This window comes from Staurois parvus, unplaced genomic scaffold (genome assembly GCF_062004578.1).
Source record: "Staurois parvus isolate SC_StPar_1 unplaced genomic scaffold, SC_StPar_1.0 ptg000230l, whole genome shotgun sequence".
NCBI lineage: Eukaryota > Metazoa > Chordata > Amphibia > Anura > Ranidae > Staurois > Staurois parvus.
In genome coordinates, this window is record NW_028318026.1 from 1,782,891 (window position 1) to 1,809,562 (window position 26,672).

The 26,672-nt window shown below is 40.7% G+C and overlaps 1 protein-coding gene across 3 annotated transcripts in view; it reads left to right on the forward strand.

Annotated features, from left to right (window-relative positions):
- RUNX1T1 (RUNX1 partner transcriptional co-repressor 1) overlaps window positions 1-26,672 on the forward strand; it is a 200,120-nt gene that overhangs the window by 42,689 nt on the left and 130,759 nt on the right. The window lies entirely within an intron of this gene.

Here is a 26,672-nt window from a genome sequence, read left to right on the forward strand (position 1 = left end):
ATTTCCCCTTTTACCTGGTTTCCTGGGTTATCTCCAAAATACATGCTCACATGTTCAGAAAACTCAGCACTGTTCTGATCTAATCCATGCCCTGTGCCAACATTGTCTTTTCTGACATCATCAGAAGCCAGTCACGGGTCCTAGAAGTTGGTCCTGATGCTGCTCCACTGTGCATGTGCATTGTGTTCAGCGCAAAGCCTCCTGTGACACATGACATGGTTAACCTCGGGAGTGTATTTACCACAAGGCAAACAAGGCATTTGCCTATGGTGGCATTTTTTAGGGGGGCATCGGTGCCCCCGGAAGAAGGGACATAAGTGGCATGGAGACCAGTTAAGATCTGAGGGAGGCTGTGGGCTGCTTGATGGTGTATGCAGAGCCTAGCTGTTGTTCCTGGGGATGGCCAGAGGGGGTGGGGTTGTTAGTGGCAGGCTCTCTCGGGTGGGGGCGTCCAATTTTTCTGTTGCCTAGGGCAACACAGAGCCTAAATACACCACTGGGTAACCCAGGAGTCTTTGTTCAGTTGGGGACATCCTTCTAGCCTTACAAAGAAAGAAAGAAACACAAGCTGCACTTCCCAAAAAGGTATTTCACCCTAAATGTTTTTAAATAACTGTGTCCTGAAGGGGGGAGAAGTAAGATTCATTAAAGGCATACATAAGAGTAAAGGATCACTTTAAGGCAATCATGAGCTAGGCTAAAAGGAACAAAAGTACTCTGAATGGCAAAAAGAGACCTGACCATCGCACCTATATGATCTTGTTGGACATTCCATTCTGAAACATAGGCATTCTGTTGTTCTGTCATTCTATTTTTTCATGATTTATTTTGCTTGATTTATATATTTTTTTACTCACATTGTTATTATATGCTGTCCCTATTATAATTTGTTTGTTGTGATTATTCAATTCTGGGAAGGCTTTCTATAAGATTTTGGAGTGTGTATGTAGGCATTTGTAGCCATTCAGCCAAAAGAGCATTTGAGAGGTACCTATATTGGATGACAAAATATGGCTCATAATTCATTCCAAAAGTATTTAGGAAAGTTGGTGTCAGGGCTCTGTGTAGGCCATCTGAGATCCTCCATCCTCCTCCAACTAAAATCAATCTTTATGGACCCGACTTTGTGCGCACAGCCCTACTGGGAAATAAAATGGCCTTCCCCAATCTGTTACCATAAGGTTGGAAGTGCCATACTGTAAATGTCCATGGTCATGATAATGAGGTGTACCATGGTCTACTGTATTATGAAGCACCTCATTGCCTTCTTAAGAGAAGTGTTGACAGTTTATCACTTCTATCCACCAAAAATAAAGAAAATAAGGCCAGTGTGTGGAGCCATGCAAATGATTCCATTATGCCTGGTGGGTGACTGTGCATTCATTTACAGCACAAATTCAGGTTGAAATGTGGAGCCATTTATCACAAGTGTCTTGGCCCACATTAGGTGTCCCATTTATTTTACCATATATTTGGGCTGCACTTTGGTTCATTCAACTACAATATTAATAGCACATTTTACAATAATAATAATTATTGATGGCAGCGCTGACCCTTGCAGAAACTGTCTGTATTGACTCTGTTCAATATAAAAAAAGGAATGGTAATGAGCTGTAAATGACCTCTCCAACAAATTGCTGTGTTGTAAATCACCCTGCAAGAGTGCCCTGTTTATGGCCCTGCAAGTGTAAATGTGAACACCTCTACTGTTCTGTGTACTTAACCTGTCATCCATCATTAGTCTTCTTCTGTCATCAGGATATAAATCCATGCACAGTCCCCACACAGCATATTATCATTAGGGCAACTGGAGATCCCCACCCACACAATAAGAAAGGGCTGATGATGAGCTACTAGTGAAAACCAAGTACTAAAAAGCTGCCTATGGACTTCCACATGACGCATTTGTCCACTATTCAGAAATCTGGTTGAATTCATTAAATGAGTTATGCTAAAAGTGGTCATCATACGATGATAAAACCATGGAGAGATCTAAACATTCCTGCCCATTAAATTTCAAGCATCTAATTCATCATTTGGATTTAATTTTACCCCATAAAAAAAGCAATATTTATCTTATTTGGTCTGAAATGTATTAAAAGCCATCACAGTTGCCCCATATAACCATGTGTATGATTATTAAAAAGGAACCAGCTTTAAAGATACACTCAAGTTAAAAATAATGAATTAATAGGACTTAGTAGACACAGCCCACTACTTATGCTGCTCTAATTTCATTTTGGCATTTATGTTCAGCACCTTCCTGGCCCTTTAGCAAAATCTTCATACTTGCAGGTGGTTCCATCTTCTCCTTGGCCCTGATTTGGTGCCTGTGAAAATGGAAGGTTGTTCCCCCTGGTCCATGCACTGGTCTCTGTCCAAGATCACATGGAGGTTATATGGTGCTCACGTGACAAAGGCTTCTATCCCACTCAAAGCATTAGAAGTTCTCTAATAACTTACACTTGTTGATATTTCATCTGAGTGTATGCTGGACAATAAAAACAAAGGCAAAGCTATGTGATTTTATGCAGCTGCTTACCTAAAAGCAATGGTAGTGCACTTTTATATCTGATATTTAAACATGGAAAAGTGCTGCAAAACATAAGAGCTATTTAAGAACTGATTTATAGGCATTTGTATATAACATTTATAAGTTTTGGAATTCATGAATATTGGCTTGCTTGATTTTTTTAAAAGCTTCAGAACTGTAAAATTACAATTTTCAAATTTAAAGGGCTGCTAAATCTACAACACAAGACAGAGTTATATAAAAGGTCTAGTCTAAGCATGTAGGATTCTATGTCAAGTGGGATTATCAGAATTACAGACATTGCATATAATATGTTAACCACTGGGGCAATATTGTTCCAATTCCACCCATTCCATTAAAGGACCTCTTGAAAGTTTGCAGTTGAAAACCAATAGTTGAAATTTTTTTGCATTTAGCTGAACGAGTAATATCAAGTAAGTAAGAAATATTTTAAACCATGTCAACACCCATTCAGTTATATATTTGTTATTTTTTTTAATGATCCTTTGATAATTAATCAGACTGTGACACTTTCCTGGTTATCTCATGGTGGTTTGTTCATTGAAAGCTAATCCATGTTTACATCTGGTGTGAAAAATAATCCCCTGCTCATATGACTATGCATGCAGCCGGTTTTTGAATTATGACATATACATTCTTGCTTTTATGATGGTGGAAAAGGTTTACACATTGCCATATGGTAAAACTCTTTTTAATCTTAACCTTTAACGGAGTGGAAATAGATTGTAGTGGACACAGTGCTGGTTAGAAAACCTGTCTTCTCTTTAAACTTCCAATCAAACTAATAAGAAATCTGTTTTTTAAACATTTTTTAAGTCATTAGTAAGTCAGTGTCCTAAATCTGCAGTATCTGTGTTCAATATTAATGGATGAGTTACTTTTAATTCCAGTCATTATTTTATCTCATGATAATTTCCGCCAAAAATGTTCAGTTCACCAACAAATAATAAGCCTTAGATCAGTGGTCTCCAAACTGCGGCCTGGGGGCCAGATGTGCTTTGCCTGTCTTTATCTGACCTTTGAGGCCCTATTCCACCCACTGACAGCATTAATAGGGCACCAATCCCCTTACTAATACCATCAATGGGGCACTATTCTTCTCACTGATAGCAACGATGGGGCACTATTCCTCCTATTACAACCAATGATGGGACATTTTCTACTCCTAATGGCCACAATCCATCCCCCCCTAAAGCCTGAGGAACAGTAAACTGGCCCTTTCCTTAGAAAGTTTGGAAACCCCTGGCTTAGATGAATAATTGTTATATCGTCCCATGTAATAGATATTTTAATTTTCTCTTCTCCTAGGAGGAAAGGTAAGATTTTAATTTCAGATGGTACAACATGATATGAAGTTGTTATTTTGCCCCATGGACACCAGCAGTACCCTGGACACTGCCTGTCTATTTACGTTGGTGGATATGGTAGGTGGATAATCCATCTGCCACTGCTCACTGCTCAAGGAACCCCTAGCAACCTATGGAGGAACCTTAGGGCTTCACATAACCCTGGTTGAGAAAGTCTGTACTAGTGATTCAAACATCATAAACAGGGATTTGATGTAAAATGTGGTCTATCATATACAGAATGCACAATTTCCGAGGATACAGCTCAGAAATAAGGGGCCATGGTGATGCTTGAGCACCCTGTCTTACCTTTACATGCCCTGTGCCCCTGTTGATTACCCCTAACCTACCACTATGGCATCCATTCTCAACCAGGGTTTTGTGAAACCCAAAGGTTCCTCCAGAGATTGCTGGGGGTTCCTGGAACTGTTGCTGATTGACCTTTCTTTTAAAGGTGCTTGCATAGTTCTTGGGTAAATGCCACTGGGAAGAGTCAGCTGCATGAACCCAATGATCTTTTTGGCTTTCCATAAGGGTGACATTATGACCACCACTTTAAGGAAGACATTCTTACCACTAGTCGCCAATGTAAGGGGCATTTTTCCTACTGATTTCCAATGGATTGTTTTTTGCAAGGTTTCCCTGAGACTTTAAAATTATTTCAAGGGTTCTTCTGCAGAAAAAAGGTTGAGAAAGGTTGTACAATAAGTTATCCATTCTCAACCAGGGTTTTGTAAACCCAAAGGCTCCTCCAGAGGTTGCTGGGGGTTTCTGGAACTGTTTCTGATTGACCTTCCTTTGATAGTGCTACCATAGTTCTCGGGTAAATGCCACTGGGCAGAGTCAGCTGCATGAACCAAAGGGTCTTTATGGTTGTCTGTAAGGGTGACATTGTGACCACCACTTTAAGGAACACATTCTTCCTACTAGCCGCCAATTTAAGGGACATTTTTCCTAATCATTTTCAATAAATTGGGTTTTGCAAGGGTTCCCTGAGACCTTAAAAGTATTTCAAGGGTTCTTCTGCAGAAAAAAGGTTTAGCAAGGCTTTACAGCGAGTTATATTGTGTGCTTTGTCTGTACGTTGGTTAGTTAGAAAAAAAACATATTGCAGTCCCAGATATCAGGTCAGTGTTTACAGGAAAGACTGAATTTCCTCGTGCAAATGTTTCCATTCATAGCCCCCGTCTGATTTATCTCTTTCTGTTCTGGGATGTAGAAGTGGTCTACGGCAGCCTTAATGGGCTGCGCCCCACACAGAGCTCTGAGAATAATGTAACTGCGCTGGCTGATCCCAGGTCAGTATGATGCGTGAAATCAATTTATTTGAATCTCTTTGCCTCTATAGGAATTTGGCTGTTTGCCAGTTGTTTTCATTTAATGTCCTTTGTGTTGAACACAGACAAGCAGAATTGCTTTTGTGTTTTTTTTTTCTTCGCTCCTCTGACGGTTGTTCGAGACCACATTATACTTAGTGATCTCTGGGATGTGAAGGGAATGGATTTTTGTATTGCTTTTAAAAATTTGGATTAAATTAAATTGAAAATGAATACATGGATAAATTATTAGCTAGTTTACCATTCACAAATCATTTTACTGTGTTACTGGGAGTAACAGCAATGCTGGAGGACATGGCAAAAGGTTCGACTAGTTTCTCTATATTTTGTTAGGTAAGGAAGGGCTGGATTATATGTTTTGCATTGTTCCCATCAATCTGCAGGCACCACACTGACTTCACTGTGTGTTACATAATAGCTAATAATATAGACAAGACAACACCCATATCCATTTACTGGTCAGGGGAGCTGCCGAAAACAAATTGGCACTTATCCGATAAACAATGAAAAAAGAAATGATGTGCGCAAACCCATGGCAACCAATCAGAACTTACCTTCCTTCTGTTGAGTGTAGGTTGATTATTAAAAGTTGATTTCTGATTGGTTGCCATTGATTGCTGCACAATTCTAGCTTTTGCATTATGGCGTTTGAAGTGTCATTGAACTGCCCTCTCCTAAGTTGAGAGTATAAATGCATTTTTAAGAATTAAAACAAGATGTTTTTATTTTCTAATGAACTTTTACTCGGATTTCAAAAAATACTCATACATTAACAACATAAAAGAGCAATGAGAAATGAGAGTATTAGCAAAAAATGTATTAATACATTCATCCTGTGTATTCTTACTTGAATCTTGGTGTGCTCTGTGTAATTCTTCCAGATCTGTGCAGTAATTCAATGTGAGACTTTGCTTCTGTGTAGGATCTTCCTGTGATAGAGACCTATCGATACTGTACTATCTCCTTGTGCAGGGTGACTAGTCTTGTCTCCGCCCCCTCCTGTAATTTTCCGCAGGCAGCCTGTGGTGGGTGGGGTTTTCTGGGTACCTACCTCCCACAATTCTGCTTTCTGCACAGGTTATGTACAACACAGTGGTGATGTCACTGTTACTTTTACAAGGTAATCTCTGAGTTTGCAAAGATAATTAGTGCACACAAAGTGGATTTATATCCTTTGTGGCTATTGAGAAATATATTTAAATGTTTTTGTGCCCAGAATTCAGGTTTTATAATCACATCAATAGCAGCCCTAAAGGCGCTACAAATTAAGTGCAGTTTAAAGTTTAATAAGGATGAATTAAAATACATGGAAGTGAACCACAGTAAGAGTGTTGATGCGCACTGTAGTATCTGTGTATTACCTCAATGCATAGTTACGAATGGGTCTTCCTTTACCAGATATAGAGAAGGCCATTGGCTATAGTAACCTTTCTCAAACATTTTACCATGGAGGAACCCTTGAAATAATTTCTCAGTCTCAAGGAAACACTGCTAGCATATACTATATCTACATGGAACATTAGTGTGATGGTCCATGGATAAAATGCTCCTTACCCATGTGGTGATTGGGGAGAATCCCATCCTTACAAATAGCTAAAAAGATTGTCTTTGTCAGTAGTTACTTATCTGAGAGGCAGAAACCTCTTAGTTCAGAAAGGATGGACTATAGTATGCATTGTAAAACACTCCAATGGTATCTTGTCTTCCCTTATTCCACAACAATAGAATAGTGTTGATTGGTTAAGGTTGAGACTGTTCATTCTGCAAACGTAACATTGGTAAATATGGTTTTCACTTCAACTAACCAATCATGTGCTAGAAAAAATTAAATATTTATTACATTTCCCTTTCACATGATTTGGATTCAAAGTAAATACCATCATTGACTTCGTAAGAAGACCGGCCTCTACCCCTGTAGTAAATGAAACCCAGAATAGAATAAACGTGATGAGATGTTGTTGTTTTCATTTCTTTGTAGTAAAGGTAATATTAAATTAAAATAAATAAATTTGATGTAAATAGAATCAAACAGGATGTCAGTGATCCATGATATCAATAAAGCCCTGCCCGTGCAGAATAAATGGTTGCAGAGAATATGTTGCAGACATTGTACTATTATAGCTGATTGTTCAGTCTTTTCTCCTTGTCCCCATTGTATACAACGAGGACTGGAGACGCCGTGGAGATCAGCATGCTGCTTCCAGTTTATTCTGCATCTTCTCTATGTCACTGTCAGTGTATGACAAGTCCAGATCACACAGTCCAGGACCAGCCTGGCCTGCACATGTTTCAGTGGAGTGCTGAAACAGCACTGAGCTCTGTGGGGAATTACAGCTCATAAACAAGACTGTCTCTGATAATCTAGAGCCATATGGTTCCCCTACACTAAACCCATTTCACATATCCATCCAGGCACACTGCAAAACAACGCCACTGATTGCAAATGTGCTCAGGATCTGCATACTGCTGACTTTTACATGGGGACCCTGAGGGGATGCGTTTAACCCCTTCCAGACTGTGAGCGCCAAACACACACGCTGGGGGCAACAGACCAGCAGAGCAAGATAGGCAAACAGTACATACAGAAATACAACAGATAGTCATATAGGGGTGAGAGAGATAGAGTACTGTAAATACAGAAAGTGAGAGGAAAGAGAAAGAAAGAAAGAAAGAAAGAAAGAAAGAAAGAAAGAAAGAAAGAAAGAAAGAAAGAAAGAAAGAAAGAAAGAAAGAAAGAAAGAAAAACCAAAACAGACATTTATGGAAGGAAAGGGCAGAGATGATAGATAGATAGATAGATAGATAGATAGATAGATAGATAGATAGATAGATAGATAGAGTAAATAAACATTTATAGAAGGAAATGGCAGAAATAGATAGATAGATAGATAGATAGATAGATAGATATAGTAAATAGACATTTATGGAAGGAAAGGGCAGAAATAGACAGATAGATAGATAGATAAATAGATAGATAGATAGATAGATAGATAGATAGATAGATACAACAAACAAGAATAAGACAGAAATTAGAGATATGATAGATGGATAAAGAGAGATTGAGAAATAATCTAGATAGAAAAAGAAAAGAAAAAAAAGAATGAAAGCGAAAATAAACGAATATAGAAGGATATGATAGATAGATAGATAGATAGAGACATTAGGATAAAGTTCTATATACAATACAGAAGGGCATGAAATCAGTTCTTCCACGTTGTATAGATAAAAGAGGGGTCAGGTAATGCTGTGAGATGTACAGGGACAGGACTTGGTATCAAGACACTTGTCACACACAGGCCATGTACCATGCCCCCCATACATCTGGGTAATGTAAGTGTGGTCGCTCCCTGTGTAGCCTCCCATGGACAGACATGACATACACACATCCAGCTGAGTGTGCGTTGTCGGTTTTGTAATAAAAGAGAAGTGTGTCTATGAAATGATTGCTTGCGAGTGAGAGAGCAGAAGGCATTATCAGTGAGCATTTGTTTCCAGGGGCTGGCCAGGATGGGGTGGGTGGGGGATGTGCAGCGGCAGGCTGTTCTTGGGGAAGCTGATAGGCAGAATATTGGAGCCGAGGCACCGGGGTCAGATCCATGCACGCTTCCTTGTTATAATTACCCGCAGAGCAAAACATCTCCTCACAGGGTGTGTGAACGGGCTGTATCTTGGGCTGCAGATCACACATCCTGCCGGTCTGTGACAGCGGCCTATCTGTGCACTGCCTGTGTTCCTTCCATTCACCGAGCCCATTGTGTGCAGCAGGGTTGGGTCAGGAACTGGCCGCTCTCCCTCTCCTCCTGCACTGCTGACAGATACACTTTTTGCTCATACCTTGGCCTATGCCCAGTGGCTGTGCAGGATCAGTCAGGACAACGAGGGACTAGGAGAGGAAAGGCAATACAAGCATGGGGTCTGCAATCTGATTTCTACATGCTGCAACCAAGGGCAATGGCTGAGCTGCCTTTAGTTACCATCCCCATTTCACCTGTCATTTGTCTCAGATTTAAAAATTAAAAAAGGACACCTGCTTCAGTGGTAGGCCAATGCAGAGTACAGGCCCAGACCTGCAGAAAACCCAAATAATTCCAGGGGGGGGGGGGGGCAAAATGCAAAATGAAAGGGAATATCAAATGAAATAATAACAGGAATTATACATTTCCACAGAAGTTAAATAATCTTTACGTAGAACAGAAGGCAAAAAATGTTAACGGTTTAAAGTAAGGGAGTTTTATAAGCCCTTTTAGCTTTCTGTGTCCCATTGTGGATAGTCCCCTTCTTTTCCTGCCCCATAGTTACAACAGAAAGAGAGAGGAAATCCCTGGTAGTCACCAGAACTACACTCACCAGCCACTTTATTAGATACACCTGTTCAATTGCTTGGTTATACAAATTGCTAATCAGCCAATCACATGTCAGCAACTCAATGCATTTAGGCATCTATATGTGGTGAAGACTACTTGAAGTTTAAAACGAGCATCAGAATGGGGAAGAAAGGGGATTTAGGTGACTTTGAATGTGGCATGGTTGTTGGTGCCAAAAGGGCTGATCTGAGTATTTAAAAAACTGCTGATCTACTGGGATTTTCATGCACAACCAACTCTAGGGTTTACAGAGAATGGTCCGGGAAAGAGAATATATCCAATGAGTGGCAATTGTGTGGATGAAAATGCCTTTTTGAGGTCAGAGGAGAATGGGCAGACTGGTTCGAGACAATAGAAAGGCAGCAGTAATTCATGTCAATATGGACCAAAACGTCTGAGGAATATTTCCAACACCTTGTTGAATCTATGCCATGAATAATCAAGGCAGTTCTGAAGGCAAAAGGGGGTCCAACCCGGTACTAGCAAGGTGTACCTAATAAAGTGAGTGTAGTGACCCCCATTGGACGATTCCCCCTCTGTTCTTGTTCTGGTAGCAGCTCAAAATGTGGGATTTGGAAGTTTTGCCTTTAGTTTTGCTTTTGAAAGCCTCATGCACACTGCAGCTAAACACCCCCATGTTACAAGCATTTTTCTTTTTCCCCTCCATGTTAGCCTGTTCCTTGCACACAATATGACTGAGGTCAAAGAGCAAGTCTAGCCAAGTACATGTCTAAAACTGTCCCTTGCCACTACAAAATCTACAGTTGGGTTCAGTTAGCTCTACTAGTAATTAATGGGAGGCGACCCAAAGATGTATTCATGGGGTCACATTTTTGTGCCCTTTCCAAGTCTTTAAGATTTAGTCAGATATGTATAGTGAATTCATTTAACTATTTGGGTTCCCATTCTTGTGCAAAAGTCCAGTTGGGTGATCCACTCTTAAAATGTATGCAGAGCTTTAGAGCTCATGCAGGCAAGCTTTGAAATGCACCTAAAAAGCATGTCTGAAGAACATCATTTACCTAAACTGTATAGAGTTGATGGCCATTCTAAGGCTGGCCATACGTGGAGTGAATTTCAGCAGGTTCCTCCCATCCGACATTCTTTAATCTGAAAATCGATGGAGCCAAGCAGAAACATGTTGGCTAAACAGTGCCTGCATCCAATCATGTGCAGCCACTGTTCAGGTATTCTGACAGCCGCGGGTGCCCACCCTTGTTCTCTGCTGTCTAAGCCTATGGATGGACGTACAGGACATTCGTATGTGGGTGGAGTATTTCAAACTGATAACCACAATATATGCATATGTTTAATCCATATAAACAATAGCAGAAGTTAGCAGCACTGAGGGCTCATTCACAATGTGAGGTGTGTGCTACCATGCACTTTTCTGTGCGTTCCTACACATTGTGTCCATTTCAGGGGGCTGCCCTGTGCATGTGAAACACGCAAAAAAGAGCATACATGATTTTTACAATCACACCCCACCAAACCACATTTATTTTATTATTTATTACAGGTATTTATATTGCGGCATCAATTTACACAGTGCTTTACATATATATTGTACATTAACATCAGTCCCTAACCGTCAAGGGGCGTACAATCTAAGGTCCCTAATTCACACACATACACATAATAGGGCCAGTTTAGACAGGAGCCAATTAACCTACCAGCATGTCTTTGGAGTGTGGGAGGAAAATGTAGTACCCAGAGGAAACTCACGCAGGCACGGGGAGAACATGCAAACTCCAGGCAGGTGGTGCTATGGTTGGGATTCAAACCAATGACCCTAGTACTGCCAGGCAGAAATACTAATCATTTAGGCACATAGTACTGCGGTACCATGTATTCTGACATCTGTGAACGCACGCCCGTTTGCTAGTGGGGATGCCATTAAGATGTATACTGTATGTACCTGTATATGTCCCTCTCTGATTTAGTGCAACTCTGCTGTGTGTGAAACAAAGGGGAGATTTACTACAACTGGAGCACTCAGAATCTGGTGCAGCTGTGCACAGTAGCCAATCAGCTTTTAACTTCTGATTGTTCAGTTAAGCTTTGACAATAAAACCTGGAAGCTGATTGGTCTCTAAGCTGAGCTGCACCAGATTTTGCATTCTCCAGTTTTAGTAAATCCCCCCTATTGCCTCCAGACACAATGCAGTCCAAACACTCCAACTACCCAAAACACAAATTGCATTTATGGAGCATTTACAGTTTTTTTTTCTTGAATTCAGATACTTACAGCAACCAATCATATTTCGGATAACTGTTTGCTAACAACTTTAAAGCTGAGTTCTGATTGGCTGTGTAGCTCTTTGCAGCAATTTAGTGAATTTGCCTGCTTTCCCTTTTATTTTTTTGTTCTCAGCATATTCCAATGCATCAGTGTTATTATTTGTATTTTTTCAGTGAAAGCAAGAGTGGCATTTAAATAGTGATTATTTGTTTTGTTCTTGCCACTCATCTCTAGTTCCAACTGATAAATCACTTCCACTGTCAGCCCAGATTCCTATCACTGCTCAGTAGCTCCACCTGGCGGATCCTACGACTAACTGCGCCAACATGAACATTCATGGCATTCCACACATAGCATAGATGAGTATGAGTGTGTATCCTGGTGACAAGTGTGGAAGAAATATGGTTTAACCAAACACCCTTGCAGCAAGTACCTCTTTGTGTTCATTTTAAATGCTGCAATACACTGGGCCCAATTACCTATGACTGGTAGTTGTAAGGCGCAACAATTCCCGTTCCTTCACATCTGACTTTTGCGCATTGTATTTCAAATAAATTATTAAGTATAGTTTATTAGGTGCAAAGTAGAAGGTTTCGAAACTGCGCAGTTTTTGAACCAATAATAATTTGAATTAATCTATTATTATTTGATATATTTCTTGTGCAAAAGGTTTTATTAAGGGTTTTGCATATAGTATATAGAAGAAGAGCTACGTCAACATGAAATGTTCAAAACCTCCATACAGGGAGGACAGTATGGGTCAGAAATAAGAAAAAGAATAAGACTGCATTACAACTGTAGCAGCAACAAATAAGACATTTCCTGCTTTCGTTTTTTTTTTTTTTATGGAATTCAACATCACATTTCTTGCATACAATGCATGTCTACAGGATAAGAATAATTCTTCCTTTCAATATAGGAATGTGTATTTATATATATATATTTTAGATTACCCATCCATTTTACTAATGCCACCCACCTTAAATTGTTATCCACAAAAATACCACTGACATACATGTTTACATTAATAATTGCACTCCAAACACATTCCAGTGCACTTGATAAGTATGATCTGACCGACTTGCACCATTATCCTCTTGGCACACTACTGCACACCTCTATTGCACTAAATACTGACAAGTGCTTTTTCTGAACAATTATTTATTTGGAGCAGAACATGGGGCATTTGTTCATTTTGGGATTTTTTTTAACATTTGGTGCACTAGTCGCATCTGACTTTCAAACCTTTCAACAGGAACAGACGTTTGGCTCATTCTATAACTCAGTTTTCTGTGTGCCAATTACTTGGCACACTATCAATAGTTTAGCATATATATATATGTTCTATTTTTATTTTAGAACATAAATCCTCTATCACTGTGCCAAAATGAACTGGAAAGTGTCCTTCTCCAACCCAAAGGCACCAGCCCAGGCTATGGTTAGGTACGCTTGGTCAGATTTCCGGACATGACTCACCATGTTAGTATCTGATGACTTCTTTACTTAATCTTAACCTTTTTCATATTAAACTGAACTCCATGCAAACGGCTTAATACAAATGTTAAGAAAAACGTTCCTACCCCTGCCACCTGCCTATCCTACCTAACCTGTGTACTTACCTACTTTTAATCTACTCCAGTCTGGTCACATGATCCCATAACTCTGGTTTCTCTGTGACAGTAAGTAACTGCTGCAAAGGAGAGAAGGGAGAGCCAACATGGGAGCCTAAGAGTGATGTATGACTCCTGGAATTCAGAGTAAATTGTTGAGCGCTCCCATACATAGAGCTTCAGGATCACGTGACCAGAGTGGAATAAAAATACTGTAAGTACACAGATCTTTGTTATACAGGTTAGGCAGGATTGTGGGGGGGGGGGGGGGGGTCATTTTTAAGAATAGATATAGTTAGGGTTTTCTTCCACTTTAGGTTTACTGTTCTTACATATCTGAAGAACAATCTAGCTAAACTTTTGGCTGAAATCTTTGCAGGTTTGCCACCAATATTATAATGCAGTGCATGGATTTTGCCCCTGGTGAGCTGAGTCCAAAGAGCAAATAACTTTTTAGGAATTGATAATCCTGACCCCTTTCTATAAAAAGGTGAGCTCACAGCAATCTGTTGGGGACAGCTGACAATTCTGTGTAGGGAGAGGGATTCTGGTTACTTTTTAATTTTGGTATTGGTCCCCATGACAATGGCTGGCTTCCCATGCCTTTGTTTGATAGTAGCTTGCTTATTATAACTGAAAATGGACAAAAATTGAAAAAAAAAAAGATTTCTGCCCCTTAGACGTTGCTGCAAAGTATATTTATTACAGGTATTTATTTAGTGCTGACTATTTATGCAGCACTTTTACATACTGTACATTCACATCAGTCCCCACCCTCAAGGAGCTTAAATCCAAGGTCCCTATTTCACATGCATATATAAACTAGGGCCAAATTACCAGCATGTCTTTGGAGTGTGGGAAGACACCCTGGCAAGCACAGGGAGAACATGCAAACTCCATGCAAATTGTATGCTAACCAGTATTTGAGCCAGAGACCCCAATGCTGCAAGACAGAAGTGATAATCACGAAAGCTGGCCATAGACGGTGCGATTTTCTTTCCTGCAACCACAAGTTGCAGGATAGAAAATCGCTGTATCCCCCATCACCACAGTCATTGTTGATGGGGAAATCCCTCTTGCGGAGCTATTGTATTCCCCCGGTGGGGGGGGGGGCGCAGGGTTGGGGAGATCCATCCCTGCCGGGAGAACACAGTGATTAGTGTAGCGGCTATAATAACCGCTAGCAATAATTACATGTAAAATGTTGTTCAATCAATTTGGGTACATTCAGAATGCCCATACATGGTTAGAAACTTGGTTGGTTCCTGCTGAATCAGCCGAGATTATGGCTGGTTTAAGCCATTATGTTGCCTGTGTGTGCAAATGTCTAACTTTGAGAAAATATCTGCAAACTAAACCTTGACAATTGGCTTATCTCTATCTAGAAGACCTATTGAATATCTCCTTACATTCAGTTCCATTTTATCTGCTCCTGGCCCATTCTACATCAGTCAGGATCCAACCCAAAAAAATATAAGATATTGATCAATGGATCATATTGATCAATTGACGGTGACTTGGAAAGACAAGATGTCCAAACTGGTTTGCACAGTACTATACTTTGTACCACCTTTGCAACCTCTATAGCAGCAGCAATGTCAATAAGAGAGGAATGGGGACCCTTCACTTTGTCTATTTTTAATTCTCAGTCTATGTGAAAGAAATTTATAGACCTATCTCATTGTCTTCATAATAATAACACCAGTCATGGTTGTCCTGATTAGCATTTATTGTTGGAAGCGGACAAGTCGAAAACGTGAAATTGGTATGTCATGAATAGCTCAACACAGCTCGAGAGCCTTGTAATGGAGCCCGTAGTGAGACGAGGGGTGGGCATGGAGGGGAGGCTGTCCAGATGGCAGCCAGCAGACAGCAAAGCTGCAGGTTTTTGTCCCTGCTGATGAGAGGAGGGGAAGGTTCACTGGAGCATATGCAATCACCCTCGCATTTTAACAAAACTAACTCACCATCACTCACAACCAAGAGGGGCTGACATTAAAACAATGGCTTTTCAATAAAATGTTAAGAGACCTTGTGCAATGAATTTAGTTGAATTTTAATACCGCCATCTCTTTTTTTTTTTTTTTTTTGCCTGGAAGAATCGCCGTACTGAAGTCTGTTTGCTGCACAGTCTGTTCAGTTAATACCGCCTAGGAGAAGGCAGAGTGAATAGACAATCCTATTTTATTTCATAGACTGTTTGCAATTCATTGGGATTCTATGCAAAGCCACCTGTTCTTTTAACTGATAGATTAATTTATATGCGGCAGACATAGGCAGATAGAAGCTTGTGTATATTTGCTACCAGACCTTTTCTCCCAAGTGGATGGGAATTATTATCCGAGTCAAATATTTGTTTGGTGTTCTTTTAATACCATATATAGTTTCATTAAATAACACGGTCAACGTGGGCATTGGCTTCCCCCAACAGCCGTAATTTAGGCACCTTCTTTTTATACCTGGTATATATGAACACATTAATGATGAGATTCAAATCCTGTACAAATCATTATGGGACCTTTATATGACAGTGTGTGCATTATACAGGACCACGGGAAATTGGAATTGTTTATATGTTAGAAAAATTCAGACGACCCACCATTGTTCTCTGCTGTCTATGCCTATGGATGGACTTATAGGATGTTCGTATGTTGGTGATGTATCTCAAACTGATAACCACAATATATACATGTGTTTAAGCCAGATAAACAAAGACAGAAGTTAACAACACTGAGGGCTTGTTCACACCATGGAATGTGTCGGCATGCAATCATGCACTTTTTTGTGTGTTCCCACGCATTGCATTTTAGAGTAACCTAGTCAATTCAAAGGGCCACCCTATGCATGTGAAATGCAGGCATGATTTTTAGGCCCCATGCACACTTGGGCTAAAAACGTTGCTTTTACTAGTGTTTGAGCTTTTTTTTTCTCTGCCTCTGGTTTTTAATTTTTTTTTTATGTTTATTGTTCATTTTATTGTTATTTAATTTTTATTATTTTAATTATTCTTCTCTATTATTTCTCCATGTTAGTCTATGTGTCCAAGCACACTATAGGCATTTACAGGAGTTTAGAGGCAGAGGTGTTTAGAGGCAGAAAAAAAAACATCACTTGTGCATTCATGAGAGTAGCATTTAGGCAGGAAAAACGTCTGGCGCGCCTAAAAACAGGTGAAAGCGTGCAAACATGTCTAAATGCCCTTGAGCGCTTATTTTTCATTTATTTATTTATTTTGTTATTCTATATTTTTTTCCATTTCATTCTATGTGTCCATGCACACTATAGGCATTTACAGGAATTTAGAGGTAGAAAAAAACCCATCACTTGTGCATTCAAGAGAGTAGCGTAAAAATGTCTCTAACCACAGGTAAATGTGTGCAAACATGTCTAAATGCACCTGAGTGCTAGGTACATATAGCACTTGAGTGTTTTTTTCATTTCAATGGCCAGAATAATTAATATTAAATAATCACCTAAACATGTTTGCAAAAATGTGACTTAGAAGCATTTTTTTAAACTGCTTTTTTCCTGCAAGGAGAAAATCATTTATAAAAGCCCCTGTGTGCATGAAATCTTAAAATTGCGCCTCACCAAACCACATGGTACCATGCACTTTGGCAGCTGTGAATGTACGTGCGTGTACTAGTAGGGGTGCCAGAAAAACGCGTGACTTCACGTGAACCTGGTGTGAACTAGTCCAGAAACAAATTTGGAACCAAATCATTTTTGAATTGCTATGTCTTAGAGGGTCATATGTTTATAAAATTATAGCAGACCATGTAACTGCTATGGGACCCAACAACATTGTACCAGTTAGCAGGTAGTTTCTGATTACATACATGTGTGCTACTACATGTTATCCAGAGCTATAGTTTATGTCTGACTGAAAATAACTCATGGGTGTTGGTCATAACATTTTTCCATAATCAGCTATTGCTTTGGCCATGACATCCAAGTTGGGTGTATGGAGGTGTGATCCTTCCGGAGATATAGCCCTACCAAGGTCCAGGAGACCATCCAATATATAGTACATTTTGGGTGTACTTGCACCATTTTTGGTTAATCAATATTATTTGGTCTAATTTTTTTTTTTAAATTATAATTACTTTATCTATGTACTCTCTATTGTTTTGGCAATGCCGTCCTAGTTGGGTGTATAGAGGTGTGATCCTTCTGGAGATATAGCCCTACCAAGGTCCAGGAGACCATCCAATATATAATATATTTTTGGTGTACTTATGCCCTTTTGGTTAAGCAATATTATTTGGTCTAATTATTTTTTTAATTATAATTAATTTATCTATGTACTCTCTATCTAAATATTGTACGCCTTCATTACAAAAACACTAGCTAGAGCACTTACCATTCATCCCTGCACCATAGCAATGATAATAATGAATGTTTTAAAGCGTGTGAATTGATTGCTTTTACTGGTGTGAAGTTAGGGCATCCAGCACAGCTCTACCCACCCATATCGCTCCCCCCATTAGGTGGGTTTTCCCTATCAGTGGGATACTTTAGGAAAACACTAATAGCCTCCAGCTAGGTGGAAAATTTGAGAGGCTGAAAGAAAACCTTAGACAAATTTGAATTTGAAAGACCTGCAATTGCACATACTTCTATGTCCCCCAAAGAGATTGCTTTCTAATGTGCCAGCCACAATTGGTAGCCACTGGTCTGAGAGGAAAAATGGAGCAGAATGTGGACACTAGCAAATCCGCCCATCCAAGCTGGTTTGTCACCGAGTCCCAGCGCACACCCGAAGAAGAAGGGTCTATTGACCATTCATCAATGCTACTTGGCCGATCATTGAGTTCCGCCTCCTCTTTCAGTTTATCAAGTCTTGCACAGAGAAAGGCAAGAATAAAAAGGCTTCATTGAGCTTTGTTAAAGCCAACAAGGAGTAAAAGTCGCCATTTGAACCCTTTCTGGCCCTGTTTTTTTTTTCTCTCTGTTAATGCAGCCCTGCTTAGAAGATCGCCTTTATTTGCCGGGTTAGAATATCTAAAACTATTATTTCTCTTGAAGAGAATAGCTGGTGGCAGGCCAGAGCAGATGGGAAAGGGGTGTATTTGGTCGGGTGTATTGCTTTCAATTAGGATCAATCAGGTGTCAGCTTCTTTTGAATGCACTCACTTAATACCCACTGTGTGAAGTCATGAATTCTCTATGCATCACCAAAGAGGAGCTTATAAGTAGGGGGGAACTTAGCGAGAGCCTCAGCAGACACACCATATCCCGGTTTATTCCTGGTCAGCGCTTGTCTTCTCTGACATCCAGATGCATTTTTATAGCAACTTACACCATGCTGGTAAGTTCAGTTTACAGATCTGTCCAGTCTAGGAGGCCTATCAGTATCAGCTTAGCACTTGGCTCTAGTAAAATGTGTTCATTAGAAAGCTCTTAAGATGTGTATCAACTAGTCTCTTGGTACCTGCCCGTTTACACGTTTATTAAGCCAGCTATGTCCTGTATTGTGTTCCATCTTAACTGCTAATCTTCCATCCATCTCCGTTATTCCGTGTCTTAATTCTTTGCCTATTTTGCCTTGTTTATCACTTTTTTTTTAATGATGCAAAATGTTATTTTAGCTGTATTAAAAAAAGGCGCACATCTAAAGAAATATGTATTCAGGGAGAGCTGCCAACAACGCTGAAATCTGCAACTATTAAATAATGAGGAAAAGTGAGCTTGCAGCTGGCTTCTAGACAGGGGAAAAGACTGAAGTGTATTCAGATGCTCCGGTATCCTGTCAACCCTTTTCTACAACCGGCTTCAAGGTGACAATCCCCAGGGATCCTGCTTCTGTTGACATGGATCAATTTAAAGTGGCAATTACGCTAGTCAGATAACGACTTTAAAAGGCTTTTTTCACAAGGAAAGGATGTATAATCGTGCAGCACATGGGAGCTGAATTTTAAGTCAGGGCACGGTGCAATGTTTTTTTTTTTTTCATCCATTTTTATTAATCTTGTATCTGTTTTTAGGGTTTTAACTGGTTGCAGCTTTTTTACACAGAATTACACCTTTTTGCCCGGCGCTCTTAACACATTTTTTTTTTTTATCATCAATAACTTGAAACTTGAAATCTTTACCAGCTAATGTAGCTTGTGTTAAGAATCCAGCACGAGGCTCAGTTCACAGGCCTTAAGGCTGCATTCACATTTGGTTGCTCTAAAAATGCAGGACGAATTGTGAATTTTCAGAAACATGGCAAAATGCACTTTCAGTGCCATTATTTCTTAAAGTGGTTTTAAAGGCTTGTTTTTTTTTCTCTTTAAAATAATAAACACATAATACTTACCTGCTCTGTGCAATGGTTTTGCACAGAGCAGCCCCAGTTCTCCTCTTTCTTGGTCACTCACTGGCACTCCTGGCTCCTCCCCCCTTCTGAGTGCTCTCATAGCAAGCCACTTGCTATGGGGGCACTTAGCAGGAGGAGGAACAAGGAAGAAATCCTCCTCTTCCTTGGTTCCTCACTGGCACTCCTGGCTCCTCCCCCCTGCTGAGTGCCCCCATAGCAAGTCAATTGCACTCGTGCGTGCTCGCGTCCAAGCTGCCTCTGTGTGTCTATGAGACACAGAACGTGGCTCAGTCCCACCCCCACTCCCTTCTCATTGGCTATGTCTCAGCCAAATGAGAAAAGAGAGTTCTGGGAGAGCCACTGCTCTCATGCACATCGCTGGATTGAGGTTGGGCTCAGGTAAGTATTAGGCCTCTTGTACATGGTACTGATGTTTGAGCATCAGCATTTTTGGACGTAATTTGAGGTTTGTTTTGAGTGTATTTTGTTCCTTCAAACATACAATACATTCCTAGGCAAAATCCATTAACCGCTTTCCCACCACCCTATAGCAGATATATTGCTACAGGGCAGCAGGGTTGTGCATTTCTGGGTAGGGTGCGTGCGCCCTACCCGCGCCGCCATTCGCAGCTGTCAATCGTTGGGTCCCGGCCGGTGATTACCGATCATCTCCGACAGGGAGGAGGACTGTTTTGTTTACTAACAGTCCTCTTCCCTGTCAGCTCGGGCACACTGCTCTGGACGGCTGTGCACAGGACAGCCATCCAGAGCAGTGTGGTTACAGTGAAGCACACAGACACCGCCCCCCAGTAAAACACTCCCTGCACACAGTTAACTCTTTGATCGCCCCTCATGTTAACCCCTTCCTGCCCAGGGCCATTAGTACAGTGTTGGTGCTTTTTTAGCACTGATCACTGTATTGGTGTCGCTGAGAATGTCAGTGACACCAAGTAAGTTCCCCCCAGTGTCTGAATGCCTGCTGCAGTCCCGCTAAAAGTCACTGATTACTAGTAAAAAGTAAAAATTTTAAATTCCAGTATATATGCTGCCATTTGGAACACTATAACGTTCACGTAAACCAATTAATTTACACGTATTGTGATTTTCTTTAGCAAAGACATGGAGCAGAATACATTTTGGCCTAAATTTATTACGAAATTCGATTTTTAACTTTTTTTTACTGGACATGTTTAATAGCAAAAAGTCAAAAATATTATTTTTTTCTGAAAATTGTCAGTCTATTTTTTTTATAGCACAAAAAAAAACATAGAGGCAATCAAATACCTCAGAAAGAAAGCTCTATTTGTGGGAAAAAAGGACGTAAATTTCATCTGGGTGCAGCGCTGCAAGACTGCGCAATTGTCAGTCAAAGTAACGCAGCGCCGTAATGCAAAAAATGGCCTGGTCGGGAAGAGGGGCAAATCCTCAGGAGGGCAAGTGGTTAATTTTGTGTATTTGCGTTCATAAGAGCATTCACACGTACAATACATTCCTAGGTAAAATCCATTAATTATGCTCATGTTTCTGTATTTGCATGCATTTGCATGTACTGCCACAAAATACTGACCAGGAACGCAAATTTTTCAGTTTTTTTTTAATTTGAGAATACGCAGTACTTGCTTACGTGCCTGTGTGTACAGGCACATAGTAAACAATGGGCTGCATTTTAGATCAGTAAAAAAATATGCTGAGCTTTTCAAGCTGTATTGTGCAAGTGGCCTTGGGGGGCTTCAGGGGGAGCTGCATACTGAAGGTTTTTTACCTTCATGCATGGAACGCGTGAAGGTAAAAACACTTCAGCCTTTAGAGCCACTTTAATGGCACCCCAAAAGCGGTGCAATTTTTCCACATTCACCAATTGCATCTGGTTTGTTGCCAGAAATTGTCATACAAGCGCTTTTGGTGCGTTTGTTGCATTTAGGGCAGCATAATTACTTGAATGGGCAAACGCACCAAAGGAGCTCTCTTGAATGGGCTGCCCTTGGCACAACCAGTGAGAAAATTCGCAACAAAAACTCTAGCTTGGTGTCAGATTTTTGCGCATGAGCTTCTTTGGTGTGTTTGTGGCGCATAGGGCAGCCCACTCACTTCAATGGGCATACGCACCAAAGAAGCTCCCTTGAATGGGCTAGCATACATGACCAGTGGGAATGCATGTTCCGCTACACAAAGTGTTAATGGGGCCTAATACAAGAGTAAGGATTGTTGTTTTGGGCATGTGACTGTTGTTTTCAAATATCTTTGGACTCTCAAAAGAAATCATCTAGCTTTCAGAATCCTGCATAAGGACACTGTCTACACAGATCAACACTGGCTTGACACAAGGGCACATGGAAAACCATTTTTGGTATACGTGTCCTGTTCACAGCACAATGTTGCAGTGCATGGCGCAGTGCGTAAAAATGCCGACGTGCTACATTTTTACACAGCGCAACTTATTGCATCAGACTGGGGTGCATACACTTAAATGTCGTTCTGTGACACTTCAATAAACGTCTGTACAAATAAAAAAGGTAACAATGCAAAGCACCGTCCCTACACAATGGACACCAGCATGCATGTGTTTTTGTGTGTGGGCTGGTGTGTGTGAACAAGCCTTTATACAAGGAACAAGGACAAGGAAATGTTACACTGAAAAGCCCATGTTGTGCAATCAAACGGCATTAACACACCTCTGCTGTAAAATACTCCGAACACGTAGAAAATGATATTATAGTTTTTAAATCTATTTAAAGGAGAAGTATGGGGTTATATATTGAAAAAAAAAAGCTTCCATACTCATCTCTATGCTGCAGCATTGGTCTGATGCTGCAGCTGTCTACTATCAACTCTAAGACCGAGAACTGAAAGATCATCTGACCGCTGATTGCACTGCTCTCTGTCTGCTTGGAGACCAAAAGCAGTGCAATATCATCTATCTATCTATCTATCTATCTATCTATCTATCTATCTATCTATCTATCTATCTATCTACCTAATCTATCTACCTAATCTATCTACCTACTTACCTATCTATCTATTCTGGTAGGTGAATTGGCTCCTGTCTATATTGGTCCTAGTATGTGTATGTATGAATGTGAGATAGGGACCTTAGATTGTACAGCCCTTGAGGGTTAGGGACTGATGTGAATGTTCAATATATATGTAAAGCACAGCGTAAATTGACGGCGCTATATAAGTACCTGATATAAAGAGAGAGAGAGCGAGAGAAAGAGAGAGGTTTGTCCTCTTATTACATCGTTTTGGTAAATCCAAAGCTGACCATACAATCTGATTGTACAATCTCTGTACAATTTCCTTTAGACTCATCAAAATTAAGTAATCTGAGGACAAACCTACGCAAAGCATCACATTTGTATCACATCATATAGGCTCTTATACTACATAGTTGATGATTGGAGATTGTACAATCACATTGTGTATGGACATCTTAAGGCCTTGGTCACATGGGTGATAGTAAAAGGTGGCTGAGCCATGGTTATATTGCTCCTTGCTGCCCACATAACGTTGTATAATGTACATTGTATAGTCCTTTTAAAAGAGATTGTATGGTCAGATTGCACCTTGTGTGGTGAAATTATTGTGTCTTGCTCTGTTGCCTTTCAAAACAAGCACCCTCATGCAAGTAATGCCTCCTCCATGCAGCTGTCAGGGGCCCAGTAATGCTCTGGGTGAATATAGATGCTTCATTCTGTTGAACCTTGGAGCTGCCGCCTGTGGGAACAAGCCCTACAGGATACAGAGATTGTGTAATCTGATTGTATAGTGTTAAGGAGATTGTACGGTCAGATTGCACCATGTGTGGTGAGATTTAAAGTGGAATCATAGGCTGGCCATACATTATACAATTTTCTTACAGTTTTCTGACCAATTTCTGCCCAATTTCCTTTAGATTTACCTTCCACTATGTAATGCAAGGGCCTGCCTAATAAGATACAATTGAAAGTGTTGTTTAGGTTTGACCTCCATATTATATGGTTTTTGGTAAATCTAAAGCAAAAATCTCAAGAAAATTGTGTAATGTATGGTCAGCCATACTCTCCTCCAATCCAGCTCCCTTGTTGACCACTGACATCTCTGGTTGGTCTTCTTCCACGTTGTGTCCTTTGGCCATTTTGTTTGGCTGGGGCATGATTACGTCACTCCCACCCATGTGTGAGCGTTCATCCATCATGGCAGATGCTGAAATTGTGCGCAGAGCTGTGCATATGTAGCAGGCAGATAAGAATACTTTAAGGGCTCATACACACCATTGTTGCTGTCAGAAGAGCGGTCTACATTTGGATCACTTTTCAGACAGCATTTGGCAGGTAGTGAGGAGGTGTTGTATCTCATCCTCATCGCCTGCTTTAACCCCTTGTACCCTGCACTAGCGTGCCGCAATCACAGTTGGCGGGATGGTTGCAAAGCAGCCTCATTTACTTGGGTATCACCAACTGAAAGTGACAGGGGGTATAATTCCTGCCACAAAGCAAAGCATCTTCTGGCTGCTGTCTCTGCAGCTAAAGGGGGAGAAGTTGGGGAGTGGCAGAACTGTGGCTGAAATGTAAGGTTTTACCAACCCCAAGCACTATTGTGAACAAGGGCCAATTCACATCTGACGATTTGGGATTGCAGGCAGAATCGCAGCAAATCTGCGCACAATTCCAAATCGCACTGCAAAAATGGCCATTCAATGTTAATGGCACCTCAAACACATTGCAGTTTTGCTGCGACTGTCAATTGATAAATCATGCGGAAGTCACAGCAAACCACATTGTGCAAAGCTTGTTGCCCAAAAAAGAGCAGGAGCTTTTACTGGGCGACAAGCTTTGCGAAATGCAGTTTGCCATGCGACAATCGGGGCAAAACTGTACCACGTTTAGGTGCCATTAAAAACAAATGACACCCAAACATGCGTGGTGCATTTTGCTAATATTGCAATGCGATTTGGAATTTCGGGCAGAATCGTGATCCCAAATCTCCAGGTGTGTATGGGGCCTAATACAGATGAGGCTAAAGCTAGCCATACATGTATAGATTTTCGTTCAAGAATTTTTGTTTCAAGAATAGTCGTTTGATTTTCTAATTGTTAGTGGGATCAAATCGATGTTTGTTTTCGACAGCAGTGACAGGAAAATTCAAAGGGGCAGAATGGAAAACTTTTCTTGATCAAACAAATTTTCGGCCAGTATTTATGGTGATCATTCAGAAATTACATTCATTTTAAACGTGAATGTTAAAAGCAAAAGACAATTTTCGAACCACATTCATCCATTCACTGTATGTTCAAAGAATTTTCATGACTTTTTGTATGAATATTCATGTCCGAAAATCTACACGTGTATGGCCAGCTTTAGTATGCCTCTTCTGAAATAAAAGGCCCGCATGCGCTACACTTTTACTGCTCCCCAACTGCCCCTCCTCCCCCCTTAGCTGCAATAAGCAGTGCAATTGGGGTGTTTGAGCCCCTGTTCACACTGATGCGGTGCGGGAAATGCAGTCATTCCTGTGCGTTTCCAGCACCATATGGCAATCACACTGTGTTCTGCGATCTGCTGCTGGAAAGTTAACGACACCCCAAAATCAAGTCAAAAACGTAGTGCGTTTGCTTGAACCAGATTGCATGAATATAAACACTCATGCAATCCGGTTCCAGTTCGAATTAAAAAAAGATACCTGCACCTTTTTGATGTAGATGTGGTGCGATTTGAGCCACTGAGTCCCAGCTCACAGTGATGTGGTGCAGGAAAGGCAGCGATTCTTGTGAGTTTCCTGCACCACATAGCAATTGCACTGTGTTCTGCAATCTGCTGCAGGTGTCAATGGATAGTTAATGACACCCTATAATGAGGTAGCAAACACAATGCGATTGCCTGAACCGGATTGCATGGGTATAAACACTCATGTGATCCAGTTCCAGTGCAAAAAAAAGCTGCCCGCACCTTTTTGATGCAGATGCAATATGTTTTGAGCCATTCAAAATGAATTGGCTCAAATCGCACCACATAGAATTGCATGTGATTTGCACAGGAAAGTGGTGCAATTCCTGTGCGATCTACAGTGTGAACCTAGGCTAAGGCCTGGTTCAGGCCTATGCAGGTTGCAGTTGATGCATTTTCCTAGTGCATTTTGCATTCTTTAAGGGCTAGTTCACACTAGATGCAGTTCAGTGTGCTTTTTTTCTGCACCAAAAATGCATGCATAGTGTTGGTTCACACCAGTGCAGTCAGTTCCAGTTTCCGGTGCAGAAAAAAAGTAGAACATGCATTTTTGCTGAACAGAACCATACTGGGACATAGCAAACTGCATCACAACTGCACCGGAACTGCGTGTGGTGGGAACTGTAAGAAACAATGTATCCAGAATGCATCCGGAGTGCATTTTTGGCATGTGCCCTGGCCCTAAGGCGTTTTCGACACGTTACTGTACTTTTTTATGTGTTCCAGTGTTCTAGTTCATTTTTTCCCCTCTCATTTCCTTCAATTTAAATAGAGACATCTGTGTTCCAGTGCGTTTTTTATGCGTTTTGGTGCGTTCCCGTACAGTTCTGTGCAGAAAAAAATGCAGCATGTTCTACTTTTTTTTCTGCACCCAGAACGCACTGGAACTGCAAGCATTGATGGTGAACCATGACATTGACAACCATATAACCTACTTTCTGTGCGTTTTGGATGCAGAAAAAAAGCAACTGAAATGCATGTAGTGTGAACTGGCCCTCAGCCTGTGTTCACACTTGGGCGATGCAACATACCGCATGTGATTCGCACAGGAACCACACCGCATTCCTGTGCAAATCACATACGAATTCTGTGCGGTGCGATTTGAGCCATACATTTTGTATGGCTCAAATCGCACCACATTCGCACCAAAAAGGTGCAGGACCCTTCTTTTGTCCGCACTAGAATTGGATCGCATGGGTGTTTACACCTATGC